General features: G+C 43.4%; 1 protein-coding gene across 3 annotated transcripts in view; it reads right to left on the bottom strand.

Annotated features, from left to right (window-relative positions):
* Positions 1–18081, bottom strand: part of LOC119653576 (allatostatin-A receptor) — a 779896-nt gene that overhangs the window by 573013 nt on the left and 188802 nt on the right. For all 3 annotated transcript variants that reach the window (XM_038058319.1, XM_038058317.1, XM_038058318.1), the window contains one exon: positions 6591–6599. The gene's annotated coding sequence lies outside the window, so the exon portion shown is untranslated. The remainder of the gene's footprint in view (positions 1–6590; positions 6600–18081) is intronic.

An 18081-nucleotide genomic window follows, 5' to 3' on the forward strand; every position in this document is an offset into this window, starting at 1 on the left:
CGTCGTTTCCGCGGGTGTCCCGCAGGGGTCCGTATTGGGCCTACTACTGTGGAACATCATGTACAACGATGTACTTAATCTTCCCCTTCCGGAGGAAGCCACAGTGGTGGGTTACGCTGACGACATTGCACTGGTTGTTGTCGCAAAGCATCTCGAAGATGCTGAGTTATACTCAAGCGAGGCAATCAGTGCTGTCAAATGCTGGTTAGAGAGCTCTGGTCTGACGCTTGCGGAGGAAAAAACGGAAGCGGTCCTCATCACGAAGCGCCGGAAGAGAAATTACGCCTGTGTTAGAGTCGGAAATCACATCATCACTTCCAAGCCGGCCATCAAATACTTGGGGGTGGTGATAGACAGGAAGCTCAGCTATAAGCAACACGTACAGTATGTTTGTGATAAATCATCCACTGCCAGTATGGCCCTGGCCAGGATGATGCCGAACGTGGGAGGGCCACGGCATACCTCTAGGTTGCTTATAGCCAGGGTGGTGACCTCAATCATGCTCTATGCGACCCCAGTTTGGAGCGAGGCGTTGCGGATGTCAGTTAACACTAGCAAACTGAATATAGTCTACAGGAGGACAGCTCTGAGGGTATGCTCTGCCTTCAGGACTGTCTCAGATGATGCAGCATTCGTCATCTCTGGAATGATGCCCATTGACATCTTGGCAGATGGCTCGGGAAAGGGTCGGTGGACTCACAGGCTCATTCCTGCCATCAAGGAGTGGTTGGAGAGACGACACGGTGAGGTTAATTATAATCTCACCCAGTTTCTCACGGGACATGGAGGATATCTCCAATACCTTCACAGGTTTAAATTGGAGACCTCACCCGACTGTCCAAATTGCGATGGAGTCCCAGAGGACCCAGAGCATGTATTCTTCCACTGTCCGAGATTTGTGGAAGAAAGGAGGAACCTAGAGGAGACTCTAGGAGAGGTGCTGGTACCAGAAAATCTGGTGCCGAAAATGCTAGCACATCAAGAGAATTGGGATGCGGTCAACTCCATGATCGCATCAATTCAAGATAAATTGCGAAAGGCAGAGGAAAGGAGAAAAACGCGGTCACGTGCGCCGCGTATAGAAGAAATGGGATTAAGCTAGAGTGAGCTGACTCCGCCCCGTGATGTAATACCTTATGGTGGTTCCGCGGGGCAGGGAGCGAGTCGGGGGTGGTTTTAGTGGGTAAAAATCTCACACGCTGGTGTGTCCAGACCAGTGTCTTCTGAAAATTTCCACCTCCTCAAAAAAAAAAAAAAAAACAAAAAAAAGACAGACGGACAGACAGACAGACAGACGGTAAACCGATTTTAATAAGGTTTTGTGTTTACACAAAACCTTAAAAATTGATGCGATAACAGACAACGAAGGAGAGTTGACTGCGTTTAAGCGCAGCATTTAAATGCGACGCTCGTCGCAGCGCCCAAAAAAAGAGCCAGCGAGGGCTGAAACGCCTAATAACATGATGTGACACCAGGGCGCCAATGAAGAGGCAGCCAGGTACCACAGTTGCAAAGACAGCAACTTCAGTACCATGCAGTTTTTCTGCTCCGGAAAAAAAACCGGGCAAAATCGGTAGATCTATATAGGAGGATTTGAAGACGAGCCAAGTAGAAGTGCAGTCGAGCGTCTTAGCTAGTGCCCAAAATGAAAGGCTTATCAGGGAATGCATGAGAGTGATGAAGCGTATGCGGTCGGCAACATTTCTGCAGAAGAACGTCAACAAAAGTGTCAAAAACGAGATGATCGATCTGGAAACCCAACTAGGTCGCATTTTCCTCAGCAGGCAAAAAACGAGAAAACGAAGTAAACCATCGGCGCTGTTGATTAAGACAACGGAAGGCAACATATTTGCTGTTCTGCAACTTATGTGCCTTCTAGAAATCTGAAATCTTCACTGCCTCACAGAAAAGGTCGAAGTGACGGAGGCCATAAAGCGTGAATGTCCAGAGGTAACCAATGCCAGGGGTATTACTTGTGTGAATGCTCAAATGTGGTCTGGTGGAAGCATCCTTAATACCGAAGAAATAAAAATTGTATGGGTAGTATGCAGGATATGAATGCGGATAATTCCCATAGATAGTGATTCGCGGCCATATTGCATTCTTATGGGAGGAACGCGGTATGCTCTGCTCTACGGCGCTGAAGTATAGGCTGATGTCGTTGGCATCTTGTGAGCACCTTGCCCAAGTCCCGAGACTGGGAGCTTTGTCAGTAACGTCTGCTTATAGCACTGTCTCGCACGATCCCCTCATTGTGTGTTATGTAATGGAGTGGCGGACGACCCCGCAAAGAATTTTTATCTTGTGAAATCTGGGATGGGTTTCGTCACCAACTTTATGCAAACACAGTGGAGCTTTCTCCCGACAACGTTGCCAGAGAGATGCCAAAGATCGCTGGCAGATGGAGCCATGATGCACATTACATTCGGATTCTTCTAGTTACAAAGAAAAAGCTACTAGCAGAGAGAGATTCTTGGCTAAGCATATTGAATCGACGAGAACGATGGCACAAAAGAGAACAAGCATCGCTAGATGGCCGGCGGCAATTAAGACTTTAACTCCGGGAGACCGGGAAGAGGGAAGCAAGGAAATCCGATAACAGAACGTCGGCAAAGAAACAATTGTATATCAGCTATAGTCATCGAAGCTTCACCGAAGCCTAGGATGATATCACACCTGTGTTCCATCCTAGATTTACTGATATTTAATGTTAACGCATTAAGACTTAGGGTCCGTAAAATAAACGAAGGCAAGTGAGCATAGAGCGAAAATTATTGGCGTAGTATAAATATAGTATTGGACCCAGAATGGATCCTTGCGATACACTAGAAGAAGAGAAGAAAGAACGGAATTTGCAGCCATCAAAAACCCTGGAAGAACGGTTGGAGAGGTGGGAGACGAGTCATGAAAAGAGTGATAAGGGAAGGTTAGATGAGGCGAGTTTAGACAGAAATATCATACGATAAACATAGTCAAAGGCCTTGTTGAAGTCTACTAGGTTGAGAGCGGTGGACCAAAATTTCACAATACCGTGTTATTATTTAGTTACAAGATCGCCATGGTTAGCAGTCAGCCAATCTAATGTGATATATGATATATGATGATATATCTCTCGAAGATTTTGGGGTTGAACGAGATGGTAAGTGTAGCGGTGCAAAGCCAGAAAAGTCTAAAATTTCAGCATACCAATCTTGACACTGGTCGAATATTTCTCCTAACAGTTAGGTTTCGGTAACTTTACTAAAGTTTACAGAGCTTAAAAATAGGCGAAATCTGCGTGATTTTCATGCTGCGGGTAACGAAGTGATTTCCGAGGAAATTGAGCTCGATTCACATGTCCATGAACGTGCATAAAGTATGGGAAGAGAGAGAGGACGTATTGGGAAGGGATAGCGAGCATAGAACGTGAAGTCAGTCATAAAAAGAAGAGGAGGAGGGAAAGATGAAATCAGCGAAGAAGTCAGTCATAAAAAGAAGAGGAGGAGGGAAAGATGAAATCAGCGAAGAAAGAAGAGTTAACAGCGATCAGGGAACCTTCACTAGTAACCTTACCCAAACCTATGCAATCTCTGCCACAGCGAAAGAAAAAGTTGCCTTTGAAGAGCGAACAATTCAAACATTTTATCATCCGGGCAGATTTCAGAAATACATATGTGTAGTGCTGTAGCCCAATTGGTTGGTTCCTAGATCTATTTTGATTGAAAAGCCTTCAGCAAATAACTGATTCAATAAAGTAGACGGATGGCACGAAAAATCCTTTGTAGTTTGTTGGAAGCTTGGACGATAGCGCCGAGGTCGTGGAAATACTGTTCCACGACCGACGGTGTCATTCTTCGTTAGCTTTACACACGAGAAGCGCCCCAAAGATGATGGATTGCTAGCTGTGGAAAACTAAAATAAGCCGTCTTGCATATGAAGATTTGGCTTACGTGCTGAAACGAGTTACAGCAGTGGCCCATTGGAGCAAGCAGAAGAATTACGACAAATGTAACTTGTGGTGCTGCAATGACCATCATATAGGAGACGTTACCGTGTTGAACCCGGCACAGTGATAAAAGGCAAAACTGGTGTGTTGCCGGTTGCTGAGAAAGCTAGCTAGATGGGGAAAAAAGGCAGTGCATTTCACCACTAGGTGCAGTGGAGAGGAGTTTTGAAGCGGAGGCACCCCCTTTGACCTCTTCCGAGTTTTTGCTCGCATGAAGAACGTAAAATTCTAGTCCGTCATATGATGCTTTGATAATGGTTATTATTTTCTTCCAAAGACTTCTATACAAAGCGTTTCAAGTACAGTCCCTGCTGATGATGTTAAAAGTTTTCTCAGAGTTGAAAAAGAAATTGATGCACAATGTTGAAAAAGCATCCGATTGGTATGCCGGAGGGTTCAGAGTGGAAACTGGCTTTCTCTTTGTGAATTGAGCTCACTGGGTGTTCGTCTTTATTTTAATTAGTGTCACCCGTCAAAAAGTATAGGAACCAGAGGGAAATGATATTAAATATAACGAAGCGACGTTGGGAGTACGTTGTCAAAAATTTTAAATGAACATTGCATAGTTTACATTTCAAGGAAAGTGTAATGTTAATTTCTTCGAAAAGTATTTGCTCCAAAATAAACCGCAGTTATTTTAGAAATGATAACAGTCCCTTACTTCGCACTAGAAATTGAGGTAACCGGGTTCAAAAGCCGAAGAGTATATATTGACGAATTTATAGACACTATAAGCTACACACGTTTTCAAGTCAGGAAAGCACCCTGTCGAAACTATCAATGACATAATTCAATCTGAAAACCACAGATTAATAAAGCAAGATACTCAATTAAATCCTGAATTCGAAGAAATTTCTCCCACTAATGTTCATTCCGTCCTACCGCAAGACAAAAGATCCATTCTTTCAGTTCGCTAAACAACTTCTCGGCGTGACACCCTTTTTGCTTTCAAATTTTTCACACCTGCTTCCCCCTAGGAGTAAAATTCAAAAGGCAAAAATCCCATTTGGAATGAAACCCACAGACGCTTAGAAATCCAAGTACAAGGTCGTTGATTGCCTTCCCCAAAAGGCATTAAAATTAACTTGAACTCTTTGCAACGTGCGAAAACGGTCCTAATGAAGATTAAGATTGCTACTTTCAAAAGGCAATATGCTTACCTTTCTGATATCTACTTCCACAACAGTTTCTTCTTATCGCATGAGTTCCGCTACGCATTTAAAGCCTCATTACCAGGTAAATCGATAGCGAAATGGACGATAAAGGAACATCCCGAAACTAAGGGAAACCGAAATATTACGACACTGATTAAAACCCAACGACTCAGACGAAGACCGATGCTGGCGACCGGGAACATGACAAAGCAGGGATGGCTTTTAATTAACGTGTCACTCAAGGATAAATGTGGTGGGCTCCGTACGAGGGTAAATAGAGGGTGTGTTACTTTTTAACATTTTTTTGTCAGATCCTATCTTAATTACAACTTGCCTTAGTGACAGTGCAAATATGCTAAGTAGGGATTTCATGGAAATGCCAAGGGAATCGTAGCAAATTGCCTGATAATTTGAAACCGGACAGTCCTTTAACTAATCTTTACACCACCACGGAACGGTCCACCCTTCCGGCGTGTATTCCCATTTAAGGCACGAAAGCCATCATTGTACACGACACCCTACGGAACTACTGTTTTCAACCTGAACCAAAAAGTCCTGATACAAATTTCATGATAGCATCCTAATGGCATTACTGGAGTTTTCGTCAAATCGGATTAGGCCGTCAGTAATTTCCGATGAAATTTCATTATCCCGGATGTTGGGTTTTCTTCCTTATACGATTATATGCTAAAAACGGAACATTTCTTTAAGCATATTCGGAGTCTGATTGATTTACCTCAGCGTATGAACCAAAGTATATCAGTTTAAGGACGGTTGACTGGTTATGTGTTGCCTCTTGGCAAATTTGAGTATTAATTAATTAAACGCGAAAATTGGAAGACATGAATTGGTAATTTGGAGAGAGAATAAGGTTTTATATGGGGGGAGGGAGAAGGAGGTAGAATGTTGCGAGCAGATTTAATTGAATCGTGCGCCACAACAGCATTTTATGCTGGGGCAGAGAACATAAGATCAAATCGGAATAAGCTTCCTCCATCTATCTCCCGGGCTTTGAAAGTATCTGAAAGTGGTTGCGATAAGTACACAATGAAAAAACATCAAGTTTCCAAAGGCAACTTCAATTTCGTTAAATTTTGCTAGTTGAGGAGGTTAGCGCTCGCTATCGATGCGGAATAAATCTTATTTTAAGTAACGATGACAGTCAATGATGCATATTTTTTCCATTGTATTCTCAAAAAAGCTGACGACTCCGTATAATTTCAAAATGAAACATTTGAGGTCAACGTCCGAATCACAAATTACGAATCATTTTATTGGCTCCTTACTCTAATTGCTACAGATAAAATAGGCTCTAATATTTTTACGCTAAATCAAATCAAATGATGACAGGACATTATTTTTATCGCATCCCAAATTACTTGGTAACATTGTCTCCAACGCACAAATAGCTACAGACAATGTTGCATTGAATTTTCTGCTGATGCTCTCACCTTATCAATCTGGAATAAAAAAAGAAAATAATTTGAGAACGTTTAAAAATACAATATTTCTTATTTTATATGATAAATGTGCATGTGTGCTTATTCCAATAATATCCAACTCAAGGATAATCTCAACGATTTTAAAATCGAAATGTTTGGAGCAGTCGCTAGGTATCGTTCAACGACGCTATTCGAAACAGATCCCTTTTCATTGCGCCATATGTCACCTGTGCATTTCACGTGTGTTACTTCTTTAACCAAGAATAGTCAAATTTTGTACAAACAAATACAAATTTCGGGAATTGCGTAGTTTCCCTTAGATCCGCCGCCCAAGCAACATCCCCGTTGTTATTTCGGCTTGCCAGAATATGACCTCGAAAAAACATCTAGTTGTCCCATACTCTCTTCTTCGCCCAGCATAAAATTTTTCTGTTTTCTTCACAATAATTTCTAGCCCCTACCTAAATCCACAACTTGCTTTATCAATATTTCCATATTCAGGCTCCTCCTCTCTGAGCTAAATCGTGGAAAGTAGAACATGATATCCTCTAGGTCCTCGGATGTCCGGCTATATTCAGAACAAAAGAGAGAATCATTTAACCTGAAACGGTGCAGACACTTCCCGTAGCTACAATGTCCTCTCAGGAATTAGGTCAGGTGGTAGTTAATCTCGCCGTATCGTCGCCAAATCCGCTCCTGAACATAGGAAAAAAGCAGGAAGGTCCAGTAACACCTCTCCGAGTCATCCCACCGTTGATGCCAGCTTTCCTTTTCATGTAGATTCAATATCCCTTTCTGACACAGATAACACGCCGCACTGGCCAGAAGTCCATCCGAATCATTCCCGCGATAATAATTTTTGCCTCGCACGAGATGATCCTGAAGATGCTGCATCCTCTTGATGCCATTAAATGGCACCCCATGTTCACCCCTTTCCGATCACTTTCACAAGCTAGTGCTTGCTAATAAACTAATACTGCATATAATAGTGTAGACCGAACCACTTCCGCGACAAGTAATCTGGGGCTATATTTTGAGCTTCCCGTGTTGGGCATCATTATCAGCAACGGCGCAACAACCGGTATCCAGTCTAGGCCTGCCTTTGTAAGGAAATCAAGACATCCCGATTTTGCGCTAAGGTCAACCAATTCGATATCCCGAAAAGCTGTCTGGCGTCCTGACCTACGCCATCGCTCCATCTCAGGCAGGGTTTGCCTCATCGGCTTTTTCTACCATAGATACTGCCTTATAGACATTTCGGGCCGGATCATCATCATCCATAGGGACTAAGTGACCCTCCCACCGTAACCTATTGAGCCGGATTTTATCCACACCCTGACGGTCATGGTATCGCTCATAGATTTCATCGTTATGTAGACTACGGAATCGTCCATCCTCATGTAGGGGACCAAATATTCTTTGGATGGTTTTTCTCTCGGACCCAGCCAAGAGACCGTAATATTTTCTTGCTAAGAACCCAAGTCTCCGAGGAAGGAGCTTTGTCGGCAGCCGACAACCGTGCGCGGATTTTATCGACATAACTGTTATCGGTTGTGATTTTTTACCCTAGATAGGAAAAATTTTCAACGGTCCCAAGTTGTAGCCTCCTATCTTCATTGTTTTCGTTTGACCAGTCCGACTCTATGTTATTCTTTCTTTGGTTTTTGACGCTGATGGTGTGTGCAGCCCAAAATCTCGCCGCCTGCACGATCTGGATGAAAGTAGACTGTACATCTCGGGTTGTTCTTCCCATAATATCAATACCATTAGGCCAGTAATTAGGTGGAGTTAAAGAGGATGGTTCCCCTCGCATTTACATCTGCATCGTGAATCACTTTCTCCAGGACCAGGTTGAAGAGGACGCATGATTGGCCATCCCCTTGTCGTAGACCTCAACAGTGATCCTCATGTTTTTATCTGGCCTCGCACATTGGTCAGGGCCAGCCTAGTCAGTCTTATCAATTTCGTCGGGATACCGAATTCTGTCATGGCAGTGGCTATGCTGTCATGGACGGCTTTAAAGTCGATGAAAAGATGGTGCTACTGAAAACCATACTCCAACAGTTTTTCCATTGCTTGCCGCAGAGAGAACATCTGATCTGCTGCTATTCTGGGCGTATGAGGCTATCCAGCCTAGCAAGATAGCGGAGAATATCTAATAGATGATATGGATTCATCCCGCTGACTTGTTGGTAAAACTTCCGCGGCTGGTGAGGTTGCTCCCTGTACTTTTCTAGTTCACAGACTTGTTGCTTCTCCCAGGCTTCCTTTTTCCGTCAGTGAAGTCAAGATAGTCTCTGCGCGTGCACGAGTTCTTTGAGACTGCAACATTACTCGGTATGCAGCATTCTACCGTTCTGTGACTAGCTTACGTTCATCGTCGAACCAGTAGTTCCGACTTCTTTTGCGGCTAGGGCCAAGTATGTTTGTGACCGTATCAGTGATAAGGCTCTTCAGGTGGTTGTGAAGATCATTTGTTGATGTGTCATCTCCAGGACATCTGTTAGCTGCGGATATTGTGACATTCATTTCTGCCTTATATGTGTTATGGAGGGTTGTGTTGTGAATGGCTTCAATATTCACTGTCACCTGATTTTCCTTGGGTTTGTAGATGGTGTACAACGTCCGGAGCACTATGTCAACAAGTCTATATTGGCCCCAATATATGTTCTTACATTCATCAAGGCAGAGAGGTGGCGGCGTTCAATCAGCATGTGGTCAATTTAATTGAAAGTGTTTCCCTCTGGTGAGACCCACGTATGTTCGTGGATCACTTTCCGCGCAAATTAGATACTTCCAACAACCATTTGGTGCGATACTGCTAACTGAATAATCCGCAGTCCGTTATCATTTCTATTTTGATGTAAGCAATGGGCGCCAACGTATCACCTGAATACGGGTTCCGTCTCTACTTGACTGTTGAAATCTCCAAATATGATTTTGATATCATACTTGGGACAGACTTCGAGAATCTGCTCAATAGCCTCGTAGAAGGTGTCCTCTATAAGGGCGTGAACTTTTATGAGGCTTATATTTCTAAATTTTCCTTGCAAACGCAGAGTGCATAGCTTTTCGCTTTTATTTCCAAAGCTGATAACAGCAGGTTTCATTTTTTAGGCTGACTAAGAAACTTACTGTTAAGCATCATCGGTGCTAATTTTACACTGATATCTGCTACTTTCTCTCAGGTAGTCTAGGTATCCCTTGAAATTGATCTGCATGTCAATCAGACTCTTAACAATTAGGAGAAATTTACTGTAGTTCATTGCTGCTTGCCGGCGTGGCAGCTGTTGGATTTTAAATAATGAGGGAAGGATCCGTACTATAGACATGTCTCGAACAACTCCACAAGCATGTCCAACCTCAAATTAACAGCCAGTTTAAGGGCTTTATTTGGCATAGAATCCGGGACAATGGCTTACTGTCTCTTACTTTGATATATGTAATACTACAAAAGTGATTTTGCTTTAAACGGTAATATCACATTACCATCACCGAACGCAAGATCACCAAACTTTATAACAATAATTGCAGGATTATATTACCCTGTAGGAGGTAACCTCACAGGGATCCTCCTACAGCGGCTGTAGCGACCTCCGAATAGCATCATTCTTCACCAGAACACAGGTGGAGACTTCAAGCTTCCCAGAGGTGTGGACAGCTGGCCGCTCGAGATGGCAGAAGCGGGTTCTACCTGAGAAGAGCCTCCCGTAGCAAGCGCAACAATCCGCTGCCTGCAAACCTGTCTTTCTTGTCGAGGACTAGGCAGTTGGGTAATCGCAGATTCTTCCATCTACTAGGTCAGCTAGGCTGGCAGCACATTCTTCTCGGACGGCCACACGAAGCCCAAGCAGAACAAAAGGCAAAACTTGCAGCCAACTGTCTAGCATTCTATTGAACTGCGGATGATATGCAGATTATATGATGTGGAATCGTTCGCCGTCGATTGCCGAAAAATCGACTGAGGCTGGGAAGTTGATCTCAGGTAGCCGAGACAGTCAGTCCTGGGGGTTTAACGTGAGTACCTGTCATGGAAACTTAATCCTACGGTCTTCTTAAGACAGGGATTTATTTTGTGACCACAATCAGAGCCCCGCCGAAGCAAGCTACGACGGTACCACTCTATACCAAGTGCATGGCTTAACATTTATACTGGTGGATGCAAGATCTACCTAAATCTCTACCGAACTAAGGAATACGGCACCCGTGTTGAAACACCACGCCGAGGCCCGAAGGTCTCTGTTCGCTTGAACGTCTCCCGAAGTATGTGAGTCCAGGAGCTATCCCGGTTCCCATGGTACCAGTATACCCCTGGTAAGGTTTCGTGACCAATTGCCACTTCAGATGAGTTCCCGTGCAGACTCGGGTCTGATGGCTCTGATTAGGCCTCTGGAGCATTCGCCTACTGCATCATGGCCGGCAAGCCAAAGCGATAAATCGTCTGCCAATGCCACCACTATGGAGGTTCTCCTCGGCCACTTGGTTTTGGTTCAGCCGACAGGGTTGCCGCCCCGTCTTCCTCACCGCCACCTCTAAGCACCAGATAGCCAAGACAAACCATCAGCGTGTAAATTGTCTCTACTGGACACATGTTGAATGTCCGATGTAAACTGGCTGATGTAGGCTAAGTGCCGAAATTTGCCGGGGAAAGGTTGACCGGTTTTCGGCCTTAAGCCAAAAGCTAGAGGCATATGGTCTGTAAACACAATGAACGGCCTGTTTCAAGGGAATATCAGAAGTGCTGGATACTCAGATACACGGCTAATAATTCACGATCATAAGCGTCCGAGGAACGGAATTGAACTATTTTGAGAAGAATCCCAGCGGTGGCCAGCTTTCGTTGGTGAAGAGCAGCTCCTACTGCAATGTCTGAGAAATCGACGAATACGGCTAGGGGTGCATCTTGTTGAAGAAATGCCAAAAGTCTAGCCTCTATCAGCTGTTGCTTGGTGGTTTCAAGCGCTTGGACGACCCCTGCGGCTCTTTGGTCTTAGGACCAGGCAGGTAGGCGTTAGGTCAAGCCTGGTGGTGAGCGGCTTTTGGCAAGGATCGTCGGTAGAAGTTTACCATACCGAAGGAGTTTCTAAGGTCTTTGACCGTCTTTGGCAGTGAAAAATTCGCAATCGCTTGCATCTTATCTGGATCGAATCGTATGCTGCTGTTGAAGGAATCTGCAATTTTCAACGGTAAAAATGAAAGCCAATGTCACGAAGATGATGGAAAATGTACTCGAAAGGCTCCAAATGCTCGAAATCGACGATAAATGCGACCAGAATGTAATCCAAATAGAGGAAACAAAAGTCCAAATTTCCTAACACAGAGGGGATAAACCTCTGGAATCTTTGCGCCGCATTGAACAGGCCAAAAGTCATCCGTATGAACTCGATGAATCCGAAGGGTGTGTAAATTGCTGTCGTTGGAATATTTTTGGTTTGTAAGCGCTGGCGAGATCCAATGTCGAAAAAACACGACAATTTGCTAAATAATCCGCAAAGTCTTGGATGAGTGGAATGAAGTTCCGGTCTAGAATCGTCTGAGCATTCAAGCGCCTATAATCTCCGCCAGGTCGCCATTCGCCGTATGACTTAGTGACTAGTTCAAGTGAAGATGACCAACTGCTGTTTGAACGTCTGCATATACCCTGATTAAGTATCTGTTCATTTTCGCAACGCAAGCTGATAGGGTGGTAACGGATGCACCGTGGAGAAGGTTAGAGAGCCAGTAGCGTTGATGTGGTTGGTTACCTGGCTCAAAAAGACTACACTCGGTAGTGATGTGGCGGTATTTGTAAAGGAGTGCACGACTACGTGGATCCGCAACGTCCTCAAAAACGACGGAAAGAGTACTGGGTGAACAGGTTGAAATTTTCTCTGACGATTCAAGTGAGGTTGTGGGGTTTATCAGGGAGCTATACTGCATATCCATCAGCAGCCCATAGTGATATAGGAAGTCGACGCCTAATACGGGAATGATGAGACTGATGTCAGCCAAAATGAAGCAACATGAAAAGGTCATACGCAAACCAACACTCATGTCTGACTGTGACCGTAAATTCTGATGGACGTCGAGTTTGCTGCATCTGAGCACATTGAACAACAGCGCATTTTGAACAACACTGATTCCTCCGATATTCAATCGTTCAATACCTCAATGCTTACTTGAATATGATGATCTGGACCACGTATTCGCCTTATGTCTGAATTTTGCCGGCGAAATGGAACACTTTAAATAATTCTTGAGAAGACGCTTACGAATAAAGATAATCAATCCACAGATAATCGAGTCCCAAGCAGCACTGAATGAGGTAAATAACACCAGCGCACATAAAGGAATTACATGTGATTTGGAAAGAGGGGAGGGAATAATCGTCACCGTAGCACCCAGGCGGTAGGGCCGTAACACTTTCACGATGAATAGGTTATGTCTATAGTTAGTTCCGTGGAGCTCAGTGGAGGAAGAGGGTTGATTTTGGTAGGTCAATGTCCCACACTGCGGCTTTCGATACTTTCCAGCTTACGTAGATGGTTTAATCAAAGAAAATAGACAACTGATTTCAATAAGGCTTTGTTTCACACGAAATAATAGAAAACAATGTGTCAAGCGGGCATTACTTTTGTTTTAGAACTAAAAAGTAAGGTAGTAAGTAGGTCATACATATGTAACATAAAATACCTTTGTCAAATAGAAATTCAATTAAGATCGTGGAATTCCGAGAATTTTTTTTTCTATTTTCCGTGATCAGTTGGCAGCTTTAACACACTAGAATTCAAAGTACCAACAACCTCAATATAGTACGCAAAACAAAACAAAAAAAAAATTAATTTTTTCATTTTCTACCCCACAGCATAATAAAAACTCCAATATCCTGACCACATACCCGCAAGTGTTAACTATAAATAACAGCTCTTCGAAGGTCATTTCATGCTTGAGGAAGCTAAATAAATAAGAAAGATGAACATCCCAGAATACCACAAATTGCGTCTTCATACTCCGCATTATCCCTGACATTTTTTACAAATTTTAATTCGCAACTCGAATAAATTCACTTCTTCCCCAACTTCTAAGTCCAGGTCGGAAAAATTCTGGTCTGCGTCTGGCATTTATCCAAAAAAAAAAATGTTTATCACATGCGAGAAAGGTTCAATTACCACATACATATATATCCAAAATGAGCGCTCCTCACAGTCAGTTTAAGCTATGGAATTACGTTCGACCACGTTCGTCTGCCTGTCCTCATTTATCAGGTGACAAGCACGTGAATATGAACATCATAAAATGTACACCACCCACGGCCATATTTTGCAGTCCTTACTGAAATTTTTCTTCCTGGAAAACTTTTATTTAGATAATCTTTCATGGTCCTGGAAATTCTCCAATTTTTTTTAGCTAATTTAGCATGGATTTTGGCTGGATGCAAAATTTAATAAGTTGTGAAGTTCCTTTTCGGAAAATTCCTCTTTACGGACTTTTCCAGGGCAACCGTTTAAGGGAAGTTCATGAGGAACAAAGCAGAGTCTCCAAAGGTTAAATGCAAGGCTAATAATAACTTACCTTTCAAGGAAATTCAATTAGTTCCCGAGTCTTAGTTGAAAAACTAATAATGCTACTGCTAACTTGAAGTCAGCCCCTTCACCGTCAACCAGTATCTGATAGAAATTTAAAGTGATGAAAGTTGCAGAATTTTATGACTATTCCGAGGAAGCAATGCAGGAGTGCAGCAGAAGGAAACCTTTTTTCCCCAAAGGAGAAATTGGTAAAAAGCAAATCTGATTACTTACACTACGCGGACAGAAATCTGTGGTAGTGTAAAGGAAGATTTCTGGAAGCTTTCTATGACTAAGGAGCGCTCCTTACAACCGTAATGAATGTGAAATGTAAATTCACTTTGAAGGGATTTGAAAACTTCATTCTCAAACGTGTCTTGCAATGATACTTGATTACATTCCCATGTATCCTTTGAAAGTCCTTACAATGTTGATTAAAACCACTTCCACAAATTGGTTGAGAAAGTGGTATGAATGAGACCTTGAAAAACTCATCGTGGAGTGGAAGACTTCCAGAACTACCCTTAGTTAATAATAGAAACCACAATATCACGAATAAAGAATTGGTAAAATCGATACATAAAGAATCGTTACTCTGAATATATCCCATTTAACGGGATGAAAAAGTACATTTTGTGAGCCACCCAATCAGAATAAAGTCACTTGGGTCTGGGACTGGTTTTCCCACAATCATGTACCGTAATACTCCCTACTCGATTAAGTTTATTTCCTTTTTCGGCTGGGGACTAGATTTAACAATCGCCAAATTTGCAGTGAAGAATGTTTTCATCGTTGAATGATCCGATCTAGGTTAACTCAAGTCATGAAAAATAGAAATTGGCATAAATCACAGGCATAGTCTGAGATATAAGCCTTCTGCTTCGAATTATTCTAATTTTACCCAAATTATAGATACCGCCGCTCTATCCTTGCAATCTTGAAGACACCTAGAAATAAAAGATTATTTTTTATATGGAAGGACTTTTTGTATTTACCGATATTTCGGGAGCCAGACACTCCCTTCTTCAATACTGTTTACCTTTTGAAATTGGACAAACAGAAAGTTCATAGAAGCTACAAGACTACAGGATTATCGCTTATCTTTATTTTACCATAAGTCGAAGTATCCTTTGTCTATAATAAGCTTAGTTTTGTACATGTCAACAGCGGAGGTTACGCTTCAAGATAAAATTACATCAGGTTACAAGTCCCCACACAAACTCCCCCTAATGGGCGCTGGAAAGTGTTTTCTAACAAATCAAGAGGTCGTTGGGCCATATTAAGGATAAAATCGTCTAGCTGACGAGACCCCATTTAACAGACGGTCATGGAAAACGGCGAATGAACAAACTGAAGCAGCTTTCGATCTAAACACAGAGATCCAGGCCCTCTTCCTGCCCACCTTCCCCTTCAACTAACCCTCATTCCCACCGTCCAAACATGCGGTCCTAAATCAAACTCTTCCGAGTAAGCAATAACCTTCTTAACCAGTCCTGGGGCACAACAACTCCCATTAACCTTCCAACCATCACAAGCCTCAGTGGTGTTATATTACCCATAAACATTTCAGAACGACTACCGAGAGCCCAACCCAAACTTCTTCTTAATTACGCTGCTGCTAATTGTGAACTCCATAACCAACGACTTGTGGACAAACTGCCCGTACTCGACCACCCCATTCTCCTCACAGATTGACTCTGCTGTACAAAAGTATGCAGAAATCACTCAAGATGTTTCGTAACCTCAAAACTACCAAGGATTAATCACCCTTCCTCCACAAACTCTTAACCTCATCAAGGAGAAAGTTACCAACTCCACCGCCGCAGATACTCCCCGCACTTTAACTGCAGCCCGTATTTACCTCCTTTCCCAATGCATCCGGACCGATATCCAAACTCTCAGCCAGCATAAATGCAGCCAACTAGGACGCACATGTCCCCGACTAACTAAACCCCGATCAGCCAGCTTACTTCCTCAAAATACCTCCCACAAAGATCACGCAGACAGCATTGCTGAGACCTTCCTTACATCCCACCATACCACACTCCACAGTTTAACCCTGATTTTGATTCTACCGTACGCCAGTACGTCGACCCTTCCCGGTACTGATCACACAGCCGAAGCCTATATCCCTTTTCTAACCGCCACCACTCACAAAGTAAATTCCATTATACAACAACAAGAAATCCACCGCCCCTGACTTGATACCGTTCATTGTCTTAAAGACTGTTAGCCCGTTCTTATCTCAGCTCCTCAACTCATGCGTCCTTACAGCCCATTTCCCTGCTCCCTGGAAAAACGCCCACATCTGCCGCCTGATCTTATATACTACAACCCGTAACATTCCAGCTACCCAAATTAGACCTAACCTTACCATCCAAATCCTCTGGTTCTTCCGTTTAGCCACGACCGATTCCTCTCACCGTTTCAACCAGTTCCTATATGACAATGTCAATTCCACCCGTATCGACAAATTCATCTTCAACTTCCTCCCCTTGCATAAGGCGGGGTAATGGGTTAAAGAAGGACTAACATATAGCGAACATCAGGTTATAATGTTTGGAATCAGGGAGCACAGAAGGCACATAATCCCTAACTGACAGGTCCAAATTGAAAGGAGAGTTTCTTCAACAAAGACGCTTTTGACTTGATGATGGGGTCCACGAGTATGAATCAAGAATCAACAAAAACGTTGCTCAAAAAACTAATTCAAGCTGCTGTTAACGACTGCGATGCAACAATACTGAGAAGAGTATCCACCAGGAGAGGCTTGTCTTGCCACTGGTAAACGAAGAAATAAAGGAACTAGGAGGAAGACTGAACTTCAAAGAGCAGCTCTCTATGTTTAGACCAATTGAAGTAAAGAAAGTAAAAACAAAAGCCTTTAAAAACCTCTGGAAGGAAGCTGACGTAAACCCTTATGACTACAGACAGGGAGATTGATGATCGATCAACAAAGATGAATTGTTCAGAGAAAAGGGTATCACTATTACAAGCAGCCCTCTTAAGAATGCAACAAAATTTCTTAGAAAAGGCTATCGCTGTTTACAGTATATGGGCCCTAAGAATGATTAGTAGCTTTCGAACGATATGCGATCGCGCGACATCTAAGGATGATAATTTGAAAATTATCAAGGCCGAGGCAGCATCAATGGCCACACGCCTGACCTGATGCCGTGGAGAATGGTGGCTACCGTAAGTACCTAGAAAAGTTTATCCACGAGTCTCCAGCAAAGCAATACAAGAACAGGGGCATAGTGGCTAACTACGCCCACGAAGAAGTATTTAACGACTGTTCCGCGGGGTTAGCGATGGAAGTGGTTCACGTGTGTGGTTTGGTACGTACACGCTAATCTTCGGTAAGCAATATATAGGCAATGGCGGCTTTACGGTTTCTTACCAGGGCAGTGGCAAATCGTCAGACGCTGCCTCACCTCTGCCCTGGAAGCGGCTCGCAGATGGTAAGTGCTCCTTTATATAATTCGCAGAACACAACATGACTACGAAGTATATTGAGCGCAAATCCGCCTTATTGACCAGAGCTGGTGGCACATTGTTCGAAAACAGAGTCTGGCATAAGATCAGTTGGACTTCAACTGACTGACGCCCAACGAGCAATCAGATCGATCACTTCGCGACAAGCACTATATTTAAGAGTTGCCTTCTGGATGTGCGTAACGAGAGAAGAGCTCACATCGGCCTCGAAAGGGATTACCTTCTGATAGTCGCTTACGTATTGCCTTTGCCACTTTTCGCAGGGTTGAAGAGCTGCGATCTCATAACTTCAAGATCGACGCTTGTATGACCCAGCTGTCGCACGACAACACTATCTTGAAGGCTCCACTGACCGCTGCGAGAGTGCGTGACTCGCACGAATTTGCTGCTTCCACTCGTACAGAAATCTTGGGAATTTGAGACTTTTTCCAGAGAGTGGAAGGAGGGGATTGTTAACATCC

The sequence above is a fragment of the Hermetia illucens genome, chromosome 4, assembly GCF_905115235.1.
Source record: "Hermetia illucens chromosome 4, iHerIll2.2.curated.20191125, whole genome shotgun sequence".
NCBI classification, from domain to species: Eukaryota; Metazoa; Arthropoda; class Insecta; order Diptera; family Stratiomyidae; genus Hermetia; species Hermetia illucens.